This window comes from Chroicocephalus ridibundus, chromosome 9 (genome assembly GCF_963924245.1).
Source record: "Chroicocephalus ridibundus chromosome 9, bChrRid1.1, whole genome shotgun sequence".
In the NCBI taxonomy this organism is placed as follows: domain Eukaryota; kingdom Metazoa; phylum Chordata; class Aves; order Charadriiformes; family Laridae; genus Chroicocephalus; species Chroicocephalus ridibundus.
This window is the reverse complement of record NC_086292.1, coordinates 11,797,268-11,817,848: the sequence shown is the minus strand read 5'-3', so window position 1 is coordinate 11,817,848 and position 20,581 is coordinate 11,797,268. Positions and strand designations below refer to the sequence as shown.

Genomic DNA, 20,581 nt, shown 5'->3' with positions numbered 1-20,581 from the left:
GTGGTAGTTGTTAATGCCGGGCCATTAGCCTACATCTCTCTCTGTTATTGACAACTCCCCTGTTCCTACTTGCTCCGTTTACTTCACAAGAAGAATTAGCAAACATCAATGCAAGATTTATTTTTTTTAATGCAATTAATAAGGCAGCACTACCATGTCTTTCAGAGAACTCCAAAAGATGGGAGTTAACAGCATTAAAAGACAGATGCTATTCATAAATCTAAATATGTGGGGGCAGGAATGAGGGAGGAGGAAACAAATGAAAGAATTACTTCAGGAAGATAACGGCTACCAAATTAGAAGATTAATATTCAGCCATTATGAAGTGGACAGTATTTACCTACCATATAATTTAGTCTTTACTACACAAAATTAGTAGTACTGACTTTTCTGCAATATTTTGTGCCTTTATTTTAATTAGGCTCTCAATGAAGATACGTTTGGTATTCTAGTAATAATTCACAGTTATTAGAAACGTCAACAGCAATATAACTTCTGAATTTCATTTTGTCCCCTGTAAAGGAATACAGGTAGATAACGCACACCAAGAGGTATACTCACTCACCTATACTGTCATCATGCACAGCCCACAAGGAACAATGCTCAGGAGAAGAATAACACAGTCTATTCTAAGCAACAGTATGGCACTTTCAGAATAAATAACCATCTTAATTCCAAAATTAAGCCACCAGAGGAAGAGTCTAAGCCCAGGAAGATCTAATTTACAGGACAGTCAAGAACTGCAGCATGATACTCAAACATCTTCCAGGTTTCTGCATAAACATCTGCCTTCTGTGCCAACAGGGGAGAGAAATACACCGCAGGAGTCCTTTGTCAGCGATACCACAACTGTTAGTACCTGGACAAAGTAGCACCAGATCACCCAGTCATGAAAACTTGGCATACATTCAATTGAGGCACACAACTATATTTCTGATAGTTCTGCACTAACACATAATGCCAGATCTGCCCGGGACAGAAGATATGTGATTCGTCATTAAACCCATTTGAGAATTATAGGTTGGTTTTACAAACAGACAGAGTAAGTCAGCACCTTCCTAACACGTAGCTGTGGCATTTTTTATTCATTGACACTTAGAGCACTGCCAGGCCTTTGTCACAAAGGACAGTCACCAAAATACGATCGTTCTGTAAATTCTAAAAACATTAACTAACTGAAGTAATACTAAAACCAGTATTGCAGACAATGAAAGCCCTTACTTTATCAAACCCAGGTTGAATTTAGTACTTTATTTGAAAGGGAGGGGGGGCGACGCCAAGAATGGAGAAAAAAAAGGGGGAGGGGTGAAAAGAGATGCAAAAGAAGGCATAGAGCACATAGCTTCATACTTCACTGTTACTCTAAAGCATTAAACTTAGAATACAATGGTATTTTAAAAAGAAAACCAACTCTAACTTACATAGCAGAACAAAGTATCTCCAAGACTGAACACAGTATTTGTCCAGTAAACCAAACATAGACTATACCAAACCAAAATACTGCAGTACATACCTAACAGCAATGCAAAATAGTATTTCCAATCATGTTACCAAATATCTTCTCCTACGTTTTCCTTAAAGACACTCCTTACTGCCTTAAGTTTGCATTTCCTTCAATGCTTATTTATCATTATACTAGATCATTAAAATATTCTCAACAAGTATTTTCTTACCATTTTTGACAATTCTATTTCCTGCTAGTTTATATTTGTCTCAAACTAAATTTATTTTCCTCTCCTTTTGATCCCATTCCATGTGTATCCATACAAAGACATGCCTTAGCATTGCTTTATCAAGATTTGAGGGTCTAGTAGCAACACTGTTGAATTCTTTTTTCAAGTAACTTTTTTTGCATGGCAATAATTTTTTATTGCATAAAATCATAAGACTATATTAATTGTTCTGATATGCTATATCACTTCTGAACTTGACAACTGCAAAAGTTAAGCTTTTGTATGATGCCCAAAACAGTAGTATTTTTACAAAAATATGCCGCTTATACTGTTTGACATGTCTAATTGCTTAATTCCATCATCCACACGTTCCCTAAGTAAACTGCAGAATCTTCCTCCATTTTATTTGGAGTATAATTTACTCCCAGATTAGTGGCTCTGGAGAACTACCTACGTAGAAATAACAATATGGTAAAATCTCAGCAATGTGAGAACCCAGATATCCCAGATTTCTAACACACCAGACTACGTTCTACTATATTGTGACACACATATCCCAATGTAGAACCTGCAACACATACCCTCAACTCCACATGCCATTAAGTCTTTTGTGAAGAAACTACCAAATCCTAAAAATTCAGTATCTATTCAAAACCATCATGGTCTCCAGCAGTTAAAGGTTTTACACTGTTATTACTGAATACTTAGAATATAAAATGTGTTACACCTACATTATAAAAATCCATTTTTAAAACTTAAGCACTTCCAGTAGTTCCACTTACTTCCCTATTTCACAATCTTTGTCTTTTATATGCTTTCTCAAATTGTCACTCACCTTTAGAAAAGGAAGCTGTTCAGTGGCAACAAGGTGGCCAAGTATTAGTAATTTCAATTTTTTTTTTCCAGTATTCCTTTCAATTATGAACTTGAAAGCACATTTTATACCAATTTGAACAGGCTGTATTAACTATATCTAGCCTGTTTTTTGCTAACTAATGAATGAAACTACAACCACCCACCCTAGTAGTTTGATAATAGAATAAAATAGATGGGTTGCTACTGGTGAAAGAAACAGTCCCACTGCCCCCTTCTCCCTGCATTTAATTCTGGCCATATCTCACTGTCAAGGGCACTTGTCAGACCCTTTGTTGAGCAACAATCTATTAATTTCTTTTTGAATGAATTAGCTTTCCAACAGTTTAGTAAGTTGAGCTGGCTCGACAAAAGAGTCCTGTGGCTGATGCAAGAGAACAGTTCTTTTCAAAATCAGTGAGACACTACAGCAGAATTGATCGACTGTCAAATTATGTCAAAGGAAAAAGAGATGTCCATCCTATTTTGGTAGACTACAACTGCTTTAAAAGTTGCCATACGCTGCTCCAAACCCAGCTTATCCTCTCTGGCTATAGCACTATGATGCATACTTAGTACAGCACACAAATGCCAGTACCATATCTAGCCAGCTATGAAAAACAAAAGCCTAGCCCCAATGTGCTGCTTTTCCACTAATAAGAAAAATTCATAACTCACTCTGTTTTGCGGTGTCTGAATAAATGTTCTGACAAGCCAAGAGTTGATCACCTTTGCCTAAACCTTATATAAAATGGCAATGAAAGCAGCTGTGATGTGACAGAAATAGAAAGACGTTACATCCCTGCTGAACAAAGAACCGCTAGCTCATTTTACCAAGTACAGCTAAGAGTGGTCTCATTTAGGTTCTATAATCCATTACTATTACAATATTTCTTCAGCATATCAGACACGATTAGCATCTGCCATTACTCTATATAAAGCCAGCACTAGCTTTATTCAATCACAGACAGCACTCACCACTGAGTAGTTTAATACTGTAAGAGTACATAATAAGAACTAGTTCTATTTCTAATGATTTTCTTCATTGATCTGTGTATCTTCTAAAAATCATGCTACTACCAGAAAACAAACAAAAGGAATTTTTTTTGCTGTGTTCATACCCAAGTTGTTTTGACTAACATTTTGTCAGATGATGATCAAATAGAAATACAGTTCTATTCCATTTTAACTAAGATCAGAAGGATTCTTAGAACAGTACTAGGCCTGCATATGGGATTATTTTAGTACAACACTACTTTTCTTAAAAAGCTAGCTACATTTTAGACATTTAGTGAAGGTCAAAAGTCCCAGAGCCATTTAATTTCTAAAGTTACTGAACTTTACAACAAACAAAAACCCACCTCATTAACTAAAACTCAACAGTAAATTAATACATAACAACCAATTTAGAATTGGTGAACTGGTCAAAGAAAATGTAACAGGAAGTAAAAGATTAGACCCTCTTCTACAGACTTTTTCTGCCTGAAAGTTACAGTCAGCTTTTAATGTGTTATAAATTACAATTCAAACCTGCTTACAGACTAATAAAATCTTGTTCTCAAAAGTCTGCAAACCATATATTCTTAAAGACTACAAACTATTGTCAGACTGATATTTTATTATTTTTTACATTAAGGAAATTTTTCTTTCAACTCTTCACTAGAAGTTGAAGACCAGTATGCCCTTTCACCACTACATTTTCCTTAGTGTTCTGTCAGTGTCTCCAAGATGCAGCACACCACCACAGAAGCATCCAGGCCAGTTCTGGTGCAGAAAACGAGAGAGCTGGTTTTACCACAGTATTCCACCTATACTAAGACGGCCCGGATGTCAATACCGCTTCCTATTAGCCCACGCTGTTTCCAGCATGCAATTTACTATACAGGGCTGCTCTTGCAAATTTGCATGTTGAACTCCCTAAGGAAAAGCTGGAATGACAAAATCTTGAAGATTACATCAGAACTGCTGAAGTCTCTCTTTAAAAGGATCCTTAAAATGAAAACGTATCCAATCCAATTTGCAAAGACACACATTTATAAATTCACGCATATTGCACTGTAAACTACCTGAGAAAATAATATTTTACAATCTCTTCAAAAAGAAAAACAAGCAGTAGAAAATCCGGGTAATACAAGCTAAAGCATACAACTACACAACTTTCTGGAAAAAATGCCATTCAAAAGGGCTATTTTTATTAATTATAAATCTGTCTGTTTTAAATCCATATGCTGATTTTTCAGACACTGGTGCAGCAAAACACTTCTATACAACACACTAGTCGTTTACAGTTGATCAACAGCATAGACAAAAACCAACATAATTGTAATTTTCAAAGTAGAGTATGGGATCATTGTAAAAAACGTACATAGCTACCTTGGGTTTGGTGTAAGGACCTTACTGTAATCAAAGCACTAACAATTTAATGAATTTGTCATACCGGTTATATTTAATGAATATCAGTTAACTGAAAATTATCATTTATAATGCCAGAACACAGATAGGGAAAATCTCTGTAACTTTTTAGTACAGGTATACAGTAAGTAATTAAAATAATTTTCAACTTAAGACTACATTTTAAGATGAATGACAGACAGTTCTCAAGAAGCAAGCTCAGAATCAACATTATTCTCACAGCATTGCTTGTTATGAATACGCTATGGTTCCCCAGACTGGAAAGAAATAAACCGTAATAGAGCAGAAACAAAAACTAGCATAGAAAAGCTTGAAATACCACACATGAAATGAACGAAATGCCATTCTTTCCAGCACTCAGCATCCTACGACGCAGGGACCTCCTGAAGAGTAGTACTATACTCTATTCATAACTTTTTTCTACGCCACACTAAGCCAGAAGGGTAGAGTGACAAAAATGGTATGCTAATAAGATGATAAAGATTATTCTTAACTACACTAGTTAGAGCATTTCATTTTTCTGACATCAAAAAAGGTAGGGGTCATAACTGGCTGTTACTGATTTATACTGACAGAAATTGGGCTCAAATGTTAAATAAAGATTAGTTAATATTTGCGGAAGACTTTGAACATACAAAATGCTATGTAAGTAGCGAGTATTAAGTCTTCCCACACACTCATTTTGGCATGCCTCCAAGCAGGGAAGTCCCACAGAAACATTTCAACAGCAGTAAGGAGAAATGGAGAGCGCTCAGGCAATCGCAGCTATATTCACAACAGTCCTAAGGAGCACCTGCAAAACTGGGGAGAACTAATGCCCACTAACCACCCTCACTGCCTTTACAAATTCAACACCCAAAAAGCAACCGCTGTTCCAACATGGCTTATATAAATGCATACTGAACAACCTGAATCTCTATAATCCTCTGCATGACCTAAAACAATCTACAAAACTCCAAAAATTTTGTACGTGTGGCTTTCCTGTTGTCTAGCATTTCTGACCAGGCTACAACTTCACAAAGCACAAAAACACAGCCTACAGCATAGCTGTCACTTTGATTATTCAAATAGAAGCTTATTTTCAACAAATCATAGCTTCTGCCTAGAGCAGACCAGTTTCCCCAGATGTAAATTCTAAAATGGTGAAGAATTAAACAATCGCTATTGCAATAGTTTCTGCTCAATCAACAGAAAAGCTCTTCCCGAACACCTAAAGCAGCAAGCCAGCATCATCTTAGCTAGCTAAAAAATATCAGAGGATACCACATTGTAAAAAACACTCCTCCTCAAGTTTTCTTCCAAGAGCGGAAGAAAACAAAATGCTCTGAACTGAGCCTAAAGTGAGGTAGACAGGAGAGGCAGGCAACGTGTTCAGGCGTTATTTGGTCTATTTCTCAGTATCTCTGAAGGACAATATTACTATTTTATGATATTAAAAAAGGGCATGTCTGGTTTAATTATCAGGTACTCCCAGAGATGGGACCTGTAGTCTCAGCATGCCCCCAAAAACTCAGAAGCAAGGAGGGAGACGAGTTGGGAGGGACAGGATTTAAGATCATTGCATAGGATGGTCCACAATCTGTAAAAAGGCAGACCTCACGTATAGAACTGGCACTGCAGCTTCCCTAAACCACGGAAAACTTGAGAGTGCAAAGGCTCATAATAAGATCTAACCACAACAGGCTGGTAAGCATCCAACTGAAGGAGGACGTCTAGCATGGTTTTGACAACAGCCTCTGATTAACCATGCTAAGGCTGGAAGAAAATCTTCAGAGCTGGAAACTCTTCCATAACCATTCCTAAATCTTCTCTCACCCCTTCCATCTCATTCCAAGTAACACCTGCACAACTTCAAACCAGCGCGTAGAATGAAACCAAAGAAAACTGTACATGATCTTCCCGCCTGCATAAATTAATGCAAATCAACAGCAGTCCTGAATTTCCTTGCAGAGCTCTAATTGATCTGACAGACTACGTAACATTTCAGAAGGGAAAAAAAAAAAAAAAAGATAAAACAGAGATCACTACAAAGATTAGAGGATTACTTTTGGAACTGGCATGCTGCCCAAATGGTTTTTAAGAGTAAGATCAGGAAGAGAGGTAGCAGACAACAGCAGGGGTAAAGTTTTATTTTCCTGGTCCTACAGTTAAGGAAAAAATTGCCACTACTGTTGGGCCAGGCAACTGATACGACCCTTCAACTACTGCAGCCCCCCTCAATTCTATAGTCTCACTGGCCAAAAGCTCCTGTACCCTTTTTTTTTTTTTTTCCAGGAGCAGCACCCATTTGACTCCTCAGAGATTTAACCCACAAAAAAATACCCTTCTTCACAGTTTAGGTCCCTAAACCAGTTCAACTATGGGGTTCGAATGGGCAGAAAACACAGGCACAAGGCAAAGAACAGAACATGGGGTCAGGACACAGAGACAGGACCACCCTATTGGCAGCAGCTAGCCATTGAACTGGCCTAGTTATGCGGTGAAGACACATCTTCAGTAGCTCGAACAAGCATGGAAGGAAGACAACTACAGAAGAGGAAGGAAACCCTGCATGGGTGGTGAGGCACTGGCACAGGTTGCCCAGGGAAGCTGCAGATGCCCCATCCCTGGAAGCATTCAAGGCCAGGCTGGACAGGGCTTTGAGCAACCTGGTCTAGTGGAAGATGTCCCTGCCCACGGCAGAGCGGCTGGAACTAGATGATCTTTAAGGTCCCTTCCAACCTAGACCATGTGGTGATTCTGTAACTCTATGTGGAGTTACATTCCAAAATGACTTCCAGTTACATCACTGCCCAATTTGGTTCTTTCACGTCAGTTAAGTAACTAGTCTCTCCACCAGCCACTGTCACAGTAAAAAACAACTTTCCATCTTCAAGGGCTTGCTGCCTTGATTTCTCTCCTCCAGATCCCCTCATGAAAGGCTTTAATGATTAATTTTTCAATTCCTAACTTTATCAAACATTTAAGACAAACATTTGCACCTTCCACACCTAACAGGACAACATATTCCAAGATTAAGATTTAACATAAAAGCAGTTATTTATACTTTATGTAGCTAATAACTCTATGTCAACACATTCCACACAGAACGTACTTCTGAAATGGTTCTAGTAAGCATTAACATATTCTTACACTATCCTATCTTTCACACCTTCCTTGGTATACTTTCCTTCATCCTGGTAATCCTATTTCATCTTCTAGGATGCTCACTTCCTTATACACTGTCAAATAGTCCTTACTGTACAGGAACTGAAAAACTTCAGTAAGTTTCTTAAATCCCCAAGCTACCAAGAACATGGACTCAATCTTGCATCCAAAAGAACTGTTAGAATTTTTCCATGCATCTCTTCACTGGAGATAGAGGAAAACTAAGCCCATTTGTAGGATTATGCAAGAATGCATAAATCCTCTCTGTAAACAAAACTTCCCTAACCAGTTTTGAATGCAAGGTACGCTTCACGTAGTTTATACCCTCTTGGCACAAAAAGGAAAAAAACTTGAGAATTCAGTTTAACCAAGACTGTTACTGCATTTGGGGGTGAATATGAAGAATCTTAATACCTGTCCTACTGACTATACGAGAATGACTTACTGTATTTTCTTCTATCCACAGTGTTATTGAACTGAAAATTTCTAAAAATTTTTTTCAACATTTTTATATCATATTGACGTGTATAACCTGTGTCTTCCCACCTTTGAAGATTTTTGCTCAGCAGTGACTGCTCTGAGGCACAAATATACTCTTCTAAGTACACAACTTTATTAACTTTCATAAAACCATAGCATTGCTGAACAGAAATTGGGCAGTATAACCAGAAAGACAATGCAATGCAGCAAGAGAAATAAGATGCCTGAAGGCTGATTTTTCTGATTATTTTTATACTGTCAAGCCACAGGTCTTCTGGTTTACAAAATCTGTTCTATTTCACAGTAGAGAAGCAATGTAGCATACACACATCGCTACACCAGCAACACTTTTTAATTCATAAACATTTTTAAAATTAAACAAATAGCAGTAGAAATGTGTCAGTTTTGAAAATACAGATTAACAAAGTCGAATGGAAGCCCACTTAATGAAACAAGAGCAGCTTAAACACAACAAAAATGTAATCCAGCCACATATCCAGAAAAAAAATGAAATATTTTTCCATTATCATTGAAGTATTTGCCTTAGTAAACAATTTCTATGTTTAGTAAATCAATATGCAAAAGCCAGTTTCACCTTTTTTTGGCCAATCATTTATTAGGCAAGTAATGACAGACCTATACCACAGATGCAAGAGAAATACTTGTGCAGCTTTCCTTTCTGGTTACCATAGTTTCAAATTAACTGTAGATTTCTAGAAATAATACTTATGAGAAGGAATAAAAATATCACTGCTTAAATATGAAAACTGCAAGAAGAATCATTGTGATCAGTCCATGAACAACACTGAAGTGAACAGGTAAATGCTTAGGAAAGGAAGTTTTATTTTCAAGACACTGTCATAGACACGGTAGTGACGCTTGAGCACGGACAGCAAGAGAAGAATAAAGATAGTAAACGCAACCAGAAAGAAGAGGAAAGTAGGCACCAAAAAAGTAAATTTTCAGCCATTCACACCTCTCTCTCTTTTTCAGTAAGTCCCCATAAAAACCACAATCAGCTTTAAAACAGGTCATTAGCTTCTCAAACCTCCATCATATCAAGGAATACTTTCCGAACATATACTGGGGGATGGTAGGGCATGAATCTTCATGGGAATTTAGGATGACTGAACTAGACCTCCAGAAGGCCTTTCCCTCCCTCCCTGTGACCTAGAACACAAATAATTTTTTCACTGTGGGATCACTTCCAGGAAGCAACTACCCATCCATAATGCGAAGCTTTATTTTATGTGGAGTTAAAATAAAGTATTTTGGATATAGTTTTCAAACAGGTACATAAAGCAACAATAAAAATATAAGACAGTATATGGCAGCACACCAAACTGGAACTTTCCTGTAAGAATGTAGTTCCCATCCCAAAATAGTTCAACAAAACTTTACTGATGTTATTAATCTTGAATTATGAATATGACAGTCTTTCCTTTTCAACTGTATTTAAATTGTATTCTTTACCCTAAATCAAGATACAATAGTCCATATCAATTCTACTTCTGATTTGTCTGCCAGAAGCGCAGCACTGCCTATTTTCCCTATTTTCTCCCTTGGAAAAAAACCATCATAATTAATCAGTTCTGTTTCTAAGAAGATCAGAAGTGAAATGAAAAATATTGCCAGTGGTCAGGATGTACCGCCTTATTACTCAAATTAAATTAGTTGGCCACTATACCCATAACTATAAAAAATATCTTATTCCAGGACTGATGTAATACAAAATCACCTTCAAATTAAAAATTAGACACTTCAAATGCATGCTATATGAATTACAAAATTGCGTTCCTAACATTTACTGCTTACATCTTATTTTTTTAGTAAGTTCAGTTATCTATATATTCAATGTATTATCTTACTCATGGTAAGACAATATAAGTAACATACAAAAAAATACAGACCTTCAATATTCACACCTCTACTCCACAGAAACTCTCCTTGTACTGAACACTCCCTGCTGGAAAATTACACTCCAACAAATAAAGTCAGCCAATTATATTACTTGCATATTATCTGCTTACTAAGACTTGATGTGGTCCAAATTTCCAGAGTTTATCCTTCTTAAGGGATGAACTAGGACTTTTACCTAAAGGAATAACAGGTAATTGCATGAATGACAGAAAAGCTTTACAGCTTATTTTTATTTGCAAACGAAGTAAAAGTCAATCTTCTTTCCCCAGATGAGATGCTGCAGGGAAGATATTATTTCACAAAACGTAGGCTGAAATACTACGTTAAGTAAAAAAATGCAATTCTGCCATAACCAAGAACTGCAACGTTACCTCCAAATCAAAAACATTCATCTCTTTCTAGGCAGATCACACGTATTAAGCAATAGGAAAATAACTGCATTAAGTTCTCTTTGCTATGTGACTCACCACTTCTTCCCAGGAAGCATCAAATCAACAAGCGTGTAGACTAAGTGATACCGGTCACTCGTGGGAGTGGGGCAGACTGGGGAAGGGAGAAACTCGAGGGGAGCCTGCAGGTAAGGTTAGTTGTTCTGCAGATCACCCCAAGCTCACTCGCTGGCCAGGAGTTGAGCAGCATTTCACCAAACCTCAAAAACATCTCAAAGCCAATTCAGGAATGCAATCCCAGTTAAACAAAACATGCATTCTTAAGGTTTGTTGTTTCTTTTTTAAGTGGTCAGAAATGTTTTGTGCTTTCTGTTTTTATTTCTTTTCATTATTTTGCTTGCTAATATAATAGAAAGCCCTGAAATTCAGACTCCAGCTATAACTTTTCTTATCAATCTAGACCAATACAGACATACGTATTACATGGCAACACGCACCATTTGAGACCTTTTTCAAAATAAAAGAAAAAGTCATTGGCTTGCCCTGTCAACCCAAGAACAATGGGAACAGATGCAAAACTACTTTCCTCTCTAGAAACCACACAAATGCACTAAGAAAAAAAAGAACGCTGTAGAAAACAGAATTCTTCCACTGACTTCTAGTGCCACACATATTCCCTTGCTCTAATCCAATGACTACAATGACTAATCTTTACTGAAATGAAAGCATGGAAAAGTAAAATGCATAAAAGGTGTAAGGGCAGGACTAATAAGCTATCAGACACACAACCATAAGAAAATAAAACATTCATCTACTCAAAAAAAACCCACCAACCGACACTCTCTTATCTCTAGATACTTTGTTTTAGGTGGGTATTGTGATTACCTTCTCAGTCACAGATCACAATCTACCCACCCAATATATGCCGATCTTCTTACATCTACTCACTCTGCTGAGTATATTCTTTGACAAAAATAAGCCCTCCAGAGGGGGAAGTTATTGCTAGTTACACAATCAAAAAAATGTACATAACAGACAACAATAAAGTACATACCTGGACATAAAGCATATACCTGGACAAAGCAGTTACATGACAGCTAACTTAATTTCCCTCTGAAATCACAGTAAGACAAGAGGTAACTGCATACAAACTGCATACAGTCCTGTATGTCCTTCATTTCTGACTCAAATTGGGATAGAGAAGTTTAAAAACAGACTGCGCCTGTGCTCCTCCACGTAACTCCGCAGCCAGTAAAGGCTAGGAAAAGCTGTCACATGAAAGCCAAGGGAGTACCTTGAGGGACCAAGTTTTCCCACATCCCCATCTCCAAAAATTGGGTGCCAGATCTCTCCTCAGATCTGACCAGTTGAGGGAAAATGTTAGTGAGATGAAAAAAAAGAAACGTCTTGCTCTCCCTTCTCTACCCAAGATCTCACAGATCTGAGGTTTTCTTAATAGTGGAACACTTGGAGACAACAGAGATACTAAAAATCTAATGGAATAGAGCATACTGTGGAATATTGCAAGGGCATAACCCATCAAATTTAGGACTCTGGCCTAGTCTTAGTGATCCCAGCCATCAGACTGAGAGTATAAAAGAAGAGAACACAGTTTTTGCATTGATACCTTAACTGCACAACATCTTCCTTAAGACAGAAGCCCATCAGACAACATCCCCTCAAGCTTCCCAACTAGAACAAGTCAGCATTAGCCCTACATTTGTCTGTGGTGATCTACAGAAGCTTCACTTACTTAGTATTTACTCAAAAAAAAAAAAAAAAAAATCCAACTTCACCAGATTCTTAGGAACTGCAACATGAAAAAACTTAAAATAAATTATAATTAAAACAACATGCGACTGAAAGCACACTTTTAATCTCCAACTCTCAAAACAGAAGTTTTCACTGTATCGCTCATAAGTAAATATCTGACCTTGTTAAAAGTCACATCAGATTTCAAGGCTTACCCTTAAACCACAAAGACAACTTTTTGAAAGCAATTTTTTTTTTCCCAATATAAAAAGTCAACTGAAGTCACTGGACTAATCTTCCAACATGAAATCCATTCAAAGAATGGTGGAAGAGCTTAACTGGTTTACTCCAGAAAGCAGTCTTTCAGAAAAAAACAAATGCTAGAGCAAGACCTTCAGTGATACTGATGTAATACTGCAAAGGTTAACAAAATGTTCTCCCTCCCCAATTTCCTTTACCAACACAAAACTCCAGGCCTCCCTCCCCTGACTGCCCTCCAGGCGTGCCCCCCGACGAAGACCCTCCGCCACCTCCCCAGCGCCCTCTGGGGTGCAGGGGCTGCCGGTGCAACGGAGCGACCCCAGGCCACCATAAACCGCCACCAACGCAGCGGCCAGATCTTCCTCCAGGAGCCCAAACTTGAACAGACTGTAGCGAGTAACTCGGCACACTATGAACTCCTTCCTGGCAAAGGGACTCTAATAGCTTAACCAGGTCTTTTCATCTGCCTGTAGCCCCATTTAGTTCCACCTCTGTCCATAGCCAACAAGACAGAAGGGTCAGCAGGCAGGATGAGGACCTCGGCAGATCAAACCGCAGGACATTGTGACAGAAGAGCTATGGGACCATGAAGAATTCCCATTTTTACTTACCCTTTAAAAGCAGAGGTGATCTAAAACGTTGGATGGCGCTGAATCTAAACCAATGCAATAAGCCTGTATGTCACCACTGAAGTTTTTGTGATGCATATGGAAAAGAGCACTTTCCATTCCACCATGGATTTGTTGTGTATAAGCTTCCTATTTTCCAATCTAAAACTCTTAATTCCCTGACCACGCCAGTTTCCCAAAGACTAAGTTATCAGTTCATTCTCTCTTCTTCTTTGTCAATGATCCTCATGTAAGGAAGATGAAATTTTCAGAATGCAAATGTGATACTCAGAAAGTGAGCAGAGCTTATTTAAGAATATTAAACTGATATGTTGATGGCTGCTATCAATCACTTCTTTCCATTACAAGACAATTACTGAAGCAGATGAAGCTCTCAGAAATTCTAGCATCTAGCTGACAGAGACATATAGATTCTACAAAACATTCCTCTTCCAGTACGTTTTCTTAATTCCTCGCACACACACACAAACACCCACAAAACAAAAACAAAACAAAAAAACCAAACCCAAAACAACAAACAAACCCACCACCAAAACCCAACAGTACCATTTTGGAAATTCACACCTACGATATTCTCTTAAGTTTTCAAATTAATCAGAGAAGAAATGGTCACGCTGTGGGCAGAGATCACACTGAGTTCAAAACCTCATTTCAACTGACAAAACACAGCATTCCAATAACACGACCAAGAAGCATAAGTAACCAGCAGAAATATTTGCTTACTTTTGGAGATTCATTTGGTGAAAATAAGCAACAAAAGTGTTTAAAGTTTCTGTAAAACATACAACCTGTTTATGCTGGCACACAAGTTCCAGAAAACCTAATCTCTGCTATAATATTTGCCTGCAGCAAAACAACTGAGACAGTAACACCACAAATGAAAATGACAAATGAGGACTCTCAAATCATTTTAAATTTGAACCATAAGTGACAAAGAGCAATCTAATTTTAAAAAGTTCATAATACTCTGATGTGCTAACATTATTTCATGATTTGACTAAGCCTAATGTAGTTGCTCCCATCAACAAGAGCACACACACTTTCAAGTGGCTTGTTGCCTGCAGCTATTTTCTACAGGAGACTGTAGTAGCTTGTAATATTCAAGAGAAGCTGTCTACATGACTTTTTTAAAAAATAATTCAGTTGCTGTTGATAAGTTATACTGAAATAAAATAAAACGAAAGAGATCATTTACCTGACAATACTATTTACACTCCTTCCGAGTGGAAATTACTTCATTCCACACATTTATGCCTTTAAAGACTTTAACACGTAAAGCTGGAATGTGATACATTTATGGAATTTGAGTTAGATTAACGGCCAGTTAATTGAATACTCCTATTTTAAAACCAGAATGCCCTTCAAGTAGCACAATGCATTTTTAAACTGAATGTTTTAACTATGAATCTGCCGATTTTTTGTCATTTCACAGAACCCAATTTTTTTTAAAATATATTAAAATATCGTAGCACCATTAATTTGAACCAACTTACTCAAACCAATAATTTCAGCTTTTGCTTGCAAAACATCAAGACTTTATGCCAAAAGAAACGATCTATACATAAATTCTAACTACTGTTCTAAAATACAAGTTCAACAAACCCTTACATCGGCTATTGATTTTACTCAGTATGATCTTCTTGAAACTGTGAATGGATGAAAAAGCTCCAAAAACGTAACTCTGGCCCAAATACATAACTTGGGAGATATGTGAGCGCTAGGAAGTTTCACAGGAAAATTAAAGAGTCTCTCCCATCCCCCAGTTATATGCCTGGGGTTTTTTGTTTGTTTGAATTTAAGCTTATACAACACCCAACCTTAAGTTTACCAAAGTTAACTTGCTACAAAGTTAAATTGCTACAAACAACAGCAACAGAAATTCACGGATTTCTTTCACAGGTTGCATAAAACGCTCCTGTTGATGATACCATGAAACGTCATTGGTTTTGATAAGAAGGACCCACATGAGCCCCATCGGTTACGGAGCAAGATCTATCTGTTACAGATGGTAATTAATTCATATTTTCCTCCTTTGTATAACTGAAGATTTTGCCTTTGTTTAATTAATCAGAACAGTATGGGGATTCCCCCCCATTCCGCCCCAGTGCTAAAAGCAGCAAAAAGAGGAGGGTTTATGCTAACAGCATGGCGGCTGCCTTCTCACACCCTGTTTCATTTTGTAATTTGTTTCATTTTGTAATGAAACTGTTATTGTGGTGATCCGGGAAAAGAAACAGTCTTACCCAGCACAGAGCCCCACACAAGATCTGTGGCACTGCGATTCTGTGACTGATCACTACCAAGATTTACCCGCAAATTTAAGAGTTGGGCAAGTGATACCAAGAAGACAGAGATTAATGTCTGTCAATTGCACAATCACTCGTGGTATTTATTTACCTGCACATAACCAACCAGCCTGCACATGGATATTTTGTGGGCCCTGAACAGCTCAATACCAGATAAACACTCCACGAATAGTAAGTACATTAATAAATACTGGCTTTAGGGAAGAGAGAATATGGAAAAGGGGAAAAGTTGTTTCGAATGGCCAAGCATTATAAACGAGAAAAGTCGTCAATCACAAACCGAGACTGAACTGCCAAGAGTTAACAGCGAGACCTGCACTTGGAGAACGTCTTACTGTAGGAAACCCTCGGAATTCGAGTTTCTGGTCATTTAAACCAGGATTGAACAGAACTCCCAGACGGCACAAAACCGGTCGCGCAAGGGCTCCGAGGGAAGCGATCCAAGTCGCGCTTCCCCTCCTTCCCCCCCAGCGCGGAGCCGGCGCGGAGCCGGCGCGGAGCACACGAGGTGCCCTCCGCGCTGCTGCCGCCTTTCCGAAGCGGCCGCGCTGCCAACGCGCCCGGGCAGCGCCCGCCCCGCGCCTCCGCGGGCACCGAGCCCCCGCCCGCCGGGGGGCCCGGCCGGGCCGCGGCAGGAAGAAGCCGCCGCCGCCTCCCGCCCGGGAGCGGGCCAATGGGCGGCGGGCGGAGCCAGGCGGCGGCGGCGGAGCAGGCCCCGGCGGGGCCGCGTGTGACGCAGTTCGGTAACCCGCCCGCCCGCCCCCGGCGCGGCCCGCCGCGCCGACACCGGCCCTCCTCGCCCCGCCGGGGGAGACGGCAGCCGAGCCCGGGTTACCTCCGGGCGCTCCCGTTGCGGCCGGCCGGGACGGACGCTACTCCCGGGGGGCTGCGAGGGTAAAACGCGGGGTCACACCGACGAATCAGGCGCCTTAACGAGACCGGACACGCCAGGGTGTGGCTCCGGGGAGCGCAGGGGAAGAGAGCGCTGACCCAGCGCGGGCGGGGGGGGGGGGGGGGGGCGACAGTGCTGCCCGGGCGGCGAAAAGTAATTTTAAAAAAAAAAAAAAAAAAAAGAAAAAACCAAACTAAACAAACAAAAAAGCCCGCCCAGAGTAACTACACCACAGGACGCAGCGGTTATTGAAAGTTTGTGTTAACTCCGAACACCGCATCCCACGGGAAGACAACAGCAAGGGCCGAGCCCGGGCAGTGCAATAAATAAACAAAAAGCAGCGAAAGAGGGGGCCGAGGGCCTTCGCTCCCCGTTCTCGGGGGTGAGAACAGAGGGAGAAAAAAAAAAAAAAATAGGTCGGTCGGTCCCGGATTTCCACGGGACGGACGGATTATACAACGCTACCAGCGACAGAGGCGGGCATGGAGGGCGAGCGGCGGGGGGGGGCAGCGGCGCGGGCACCGGGGATGCGCTCGGGCAGGGGGGAAAGAACGCCCGAAAAACAGGGCCTCCCCGTCCGACCATCTGCGCTTGTCCGCCGCCCGCTCCTCATCCCCTCTCCCTCCACCACGGCAACAACTGTATATCTTTTTCCTTTTTTTTTTTTTAAATCTGTGTAGCGAAAATAAGCGCCCAGAAAAAAAGAGAAACACCACGAAAGCTCTCCCTTCCTACCTGGGCAGGGTTCAGCTCAGTTCAGTGCGTGCCGAGGAGGAGGGGGCAGAGGAGCAACTATCTAAAACAAAAGTGGCGCCAAAACCCCCCAGTAAGAAGCATTCTTCTTCCTCCTCCTCCTCCTCCCCCCCTCCCCCGGCACGGCCGGCGAGAGCCCAGCGGGGTTCCTGCAACACGCGGCTCCCGGCATCGGGCGGCCCCGGCACAAGTTGGCAAGCGCCCTTTCTTTACAAAAAAAAAAAAAAAAAAAAAAAAAAATAAAGCAAGCCGAACGGAAACTGCCACAACTCTTCCTCTTAGCGGGCAGCCGCCGAGGGGCTCGCCCAAAGTCACTCGGAGGGGAAAATTCGCCCCACAAAGGCCTTCCCCGAGCTGGGGGGGGTCGCCAGCTCTTTCGGAAGAGGCAGCGAAGGGGGGGAAGGGGGGAAGGCGCAGGTCAGTCCCCACGTCCTCACTTGGGCCGGGGGAACTCGCTCCCGCCAGCCCCCTCGACCCAGACGCTCGGGAACAGGCGGCCGGAGTTGCCCCAGCCCGGCCGAGCCGGGGCACCGAGACGGAGGAGAAGGATCCCCCGATCCCTCGGCACTCCCCTCGGCGGGGAAGCCGCCGGGAGCGGGCTGGCAGGAAGAAGCTCGGCTGCTGGGCGGCGGGAAGGAGGGGGAGCGCTGTCGGGGGTGGGGGGGAGTCCCCTCTCCCCGGCCTCCCCCGACACTCCACTCCGGGGCACCGCCAGCCGCCCCTCCATTTTCTCCTGCGCGGCCCAGCGCTCCCCCCCCTCCGCCCCGAGCGCGGCCCGCTCCGTCCGCAGCCGCCTCGACCCCCCCCTTCCACTCCCTCCCTACCCCCAGAGCGGCCCGGCCCGGCTTGCCCACACACACACACAATGCCCGAGTCCTCCATCTTGCCAGCAGCCCCTGCTCGGCTCGGGAGAAGGGGGGAGGAGGAGAAGGTGGTTCTCCATTTTAGCTCGCCGAGCGCTGGGCCCGGCCTGCCCGCGGCCGGCTCTGGGGAGGAGGAACGGGGCTCCGGGCGGGCAGCGGGGGCCGCTTTCGGCGCCCTCTCGCTCTCTCACTCGCGCTCCCGCTCGCCTCCCCCCTCCCCGCCGAGGCGCGCTGGGAAGGGGGGGTGGGGAAGCGGGGGGCTGGAGTGTTTTCGCGGCTCGGCCCCGCCGTCCTCCATCTTGGCTGCGCGGAGTCCCTGTGGCCAGCCGGCCTAGCGCCCCGCGCCGTCCTCGCAGGCCCGGGGACCGCAGGCCCCGTCCCGGCCTCTCTCCGCAGCCACGCACCGCGATCCCGAGTCCCCCCTCCAAACTTCCAGAAGCTTCGCCGCCATTTTCTAACTTACCTTGCCCAGTGTCGGCGTAGGCAGCGAGGAGGCCCAAGCTCGTAGCTCCGCTCCTATATCCCCGGCCCGGCTGCCGGTTGCGCGCCCGGCCCGACCCGGAGACTTGTCGGCGGAGGGGGGAGGGGGGGGTTGTTCGGGGAGGGCGCGGGGCGCGGGCAGGTTATTTAATTTGGCGGCGGCGCTGGGGATTGTTTGGGGTGTTCGCTGCTCGGCGGCTGGCGAGCGAATGGAGGGCGCAGGCGCCACCTGGCGGCCAGCGGGCCCGCCCGGCTCTCCTGGGCGTGGGGCGACACCTGCCGGCCGCCCGCGGCAGGGCCGCGCCGAGACGGGTAAACAAGGTGCGGCGCATGCGCGCACCGCCCGCTCCCCACCACCACCCGCCCCGGCCTGCGGGGGGCGGCGGGAGCGCCGGAGGGGGAGAGGGGCCGGGGTGGGCCGGGTCGGCCCGGGGGTGGTGGTGCGGGACCGGCCCCTTCCGTGCGCGGTCGGCGAAGGAGGCCCAGCTGCTGGCTTCGCCCTCGGGGCAGGATCGGGTAACCGAAAGGAGGCGGACGGCCGAAAAAGGAGAGAGCGAGCTTCGGCACGGCCCCGCCGCGGCTTGAGGGGGGCCCGAGGGACGCGCCCTGCCTCACACGAGAGCGGGGCCCGGTGTCCTTTCCCCTTGCCACGCAGAAGTAATTAGAAAATAATTGTTCAGCGGAGGCAAAGTTCAGTCTCGCAGTTTTTCCTCGCTACCAGCGCGGAAGGCGAGGGGACCGGTGAGGCGAGCCCTGGGGCCGCTGGCTCCCGGGCCGGCGTCCCCGCCAGCGCCAGGCCACCGCTGCCCCGTCAAAGCCAGCCGCAGCCCAGCTGCCCGGTCTCCGTTCATTTTGCGCTCGGGAGGCAAAGTTGTGTGCAAGGGAGCCTGTGGTCTTGAAGATAAATTTACAGTTGCCTGCATGGGTGCCTTATCTGGAGAACTCCAAGCCTGCGTGGCGGTACAAACAGGCGCAGTGTTTGCTGGCACTGGTGGCATTTCTCGTGGCTGCGAGCGCTCGCCCGAAACGTTTTCAGCTTCTGCCCGTCACTAAGTGCATTCCCAGTTTAAATTGGCACCTGCTCCTACGCGATTCCTTTTTCCTCCCTGCGTGAAGATTCATCTGAACTGAAACGATCGCGTATAAGCAGTATAGAATACTTAACTAAATATAAAATTTGTGTTGCTTATTTTTCTAAATGCACAATTCAGTAATTCCTTCTACACTTTTTTTCTCTGTATTGTGTAATGCCAAGCGTATTACTCATGCTGAATACTTGCACGTAAGCTTATAGTTAAATCAGTCAGCACAAGAATAGTTTTGTCCTGGTAATTACTCTAATCATCCTCTTGTGTTTATCTACTTTTAATTTTGGGGAGAGGGTTAGCATAACTAAGCAGGCACTAAGCTGAGTTACTCTGCTCACCTGCTTAACAAAGGCAGGACATTTAAGAGAAGAGGATCCATCAGTTCCAGTCTTTTCAAAACTAAGATGAGGCATCCAAGAGCAAATGACGCTCATAATGGAAACTGTGATCAGATAAGGAGTGTTTTAAATAAAAAACTAGTGTAATATGAGTTGATGTCACCTAGCAATTCCAGATATAATCTGTCAGTTGGTCCATGAAACAGAAAAATAAATTATATTCTAATAAATTGTATTCTATAGCTTGAATTCACCTTTCAGAATGTTTTTTTTCACCTCTTCTCAAGGTTGGGGAAAAAATAAGAAAATTAGAAGAAAGATTGCTTTCTAGGCAACACTTTAAAAT

At 43.1% G+C, this 20,581-nt stretch overlaps 1 protein-coding gene across 6 annotated transcripts in view; it reads right to left on the bottom strand.

The window, feature by feature from the left end:
- Positions 1-19,470, bottom strand: part of STAG2 (STAG2 cohesin complex component) — an 80,861-nt gene extending 61,391 nt beyond the window's left edge. For 2 of the 6 annotated variants that reach the window (XM_063345528.1, XM_063345527.1), the window contains exon 1: positions 18,793-19,470. The gene's annotated coding sequence lies outside the window, so the exon portion shown is untranslated. Of the gene's footprint in view, positions 1-16,656; positions 16,749-17,448; positions 17,621-18,792 lie in introns of those variants that run through there. The other 4 variants (XM_063345523.1, XM_063345529.1, XM_063345525.1 and 1 more) reach the window with 4 other exon arrangements.
- Between the last annotated feature and the right edge of the window lie 1,111 nt (positions 19,471-20,581).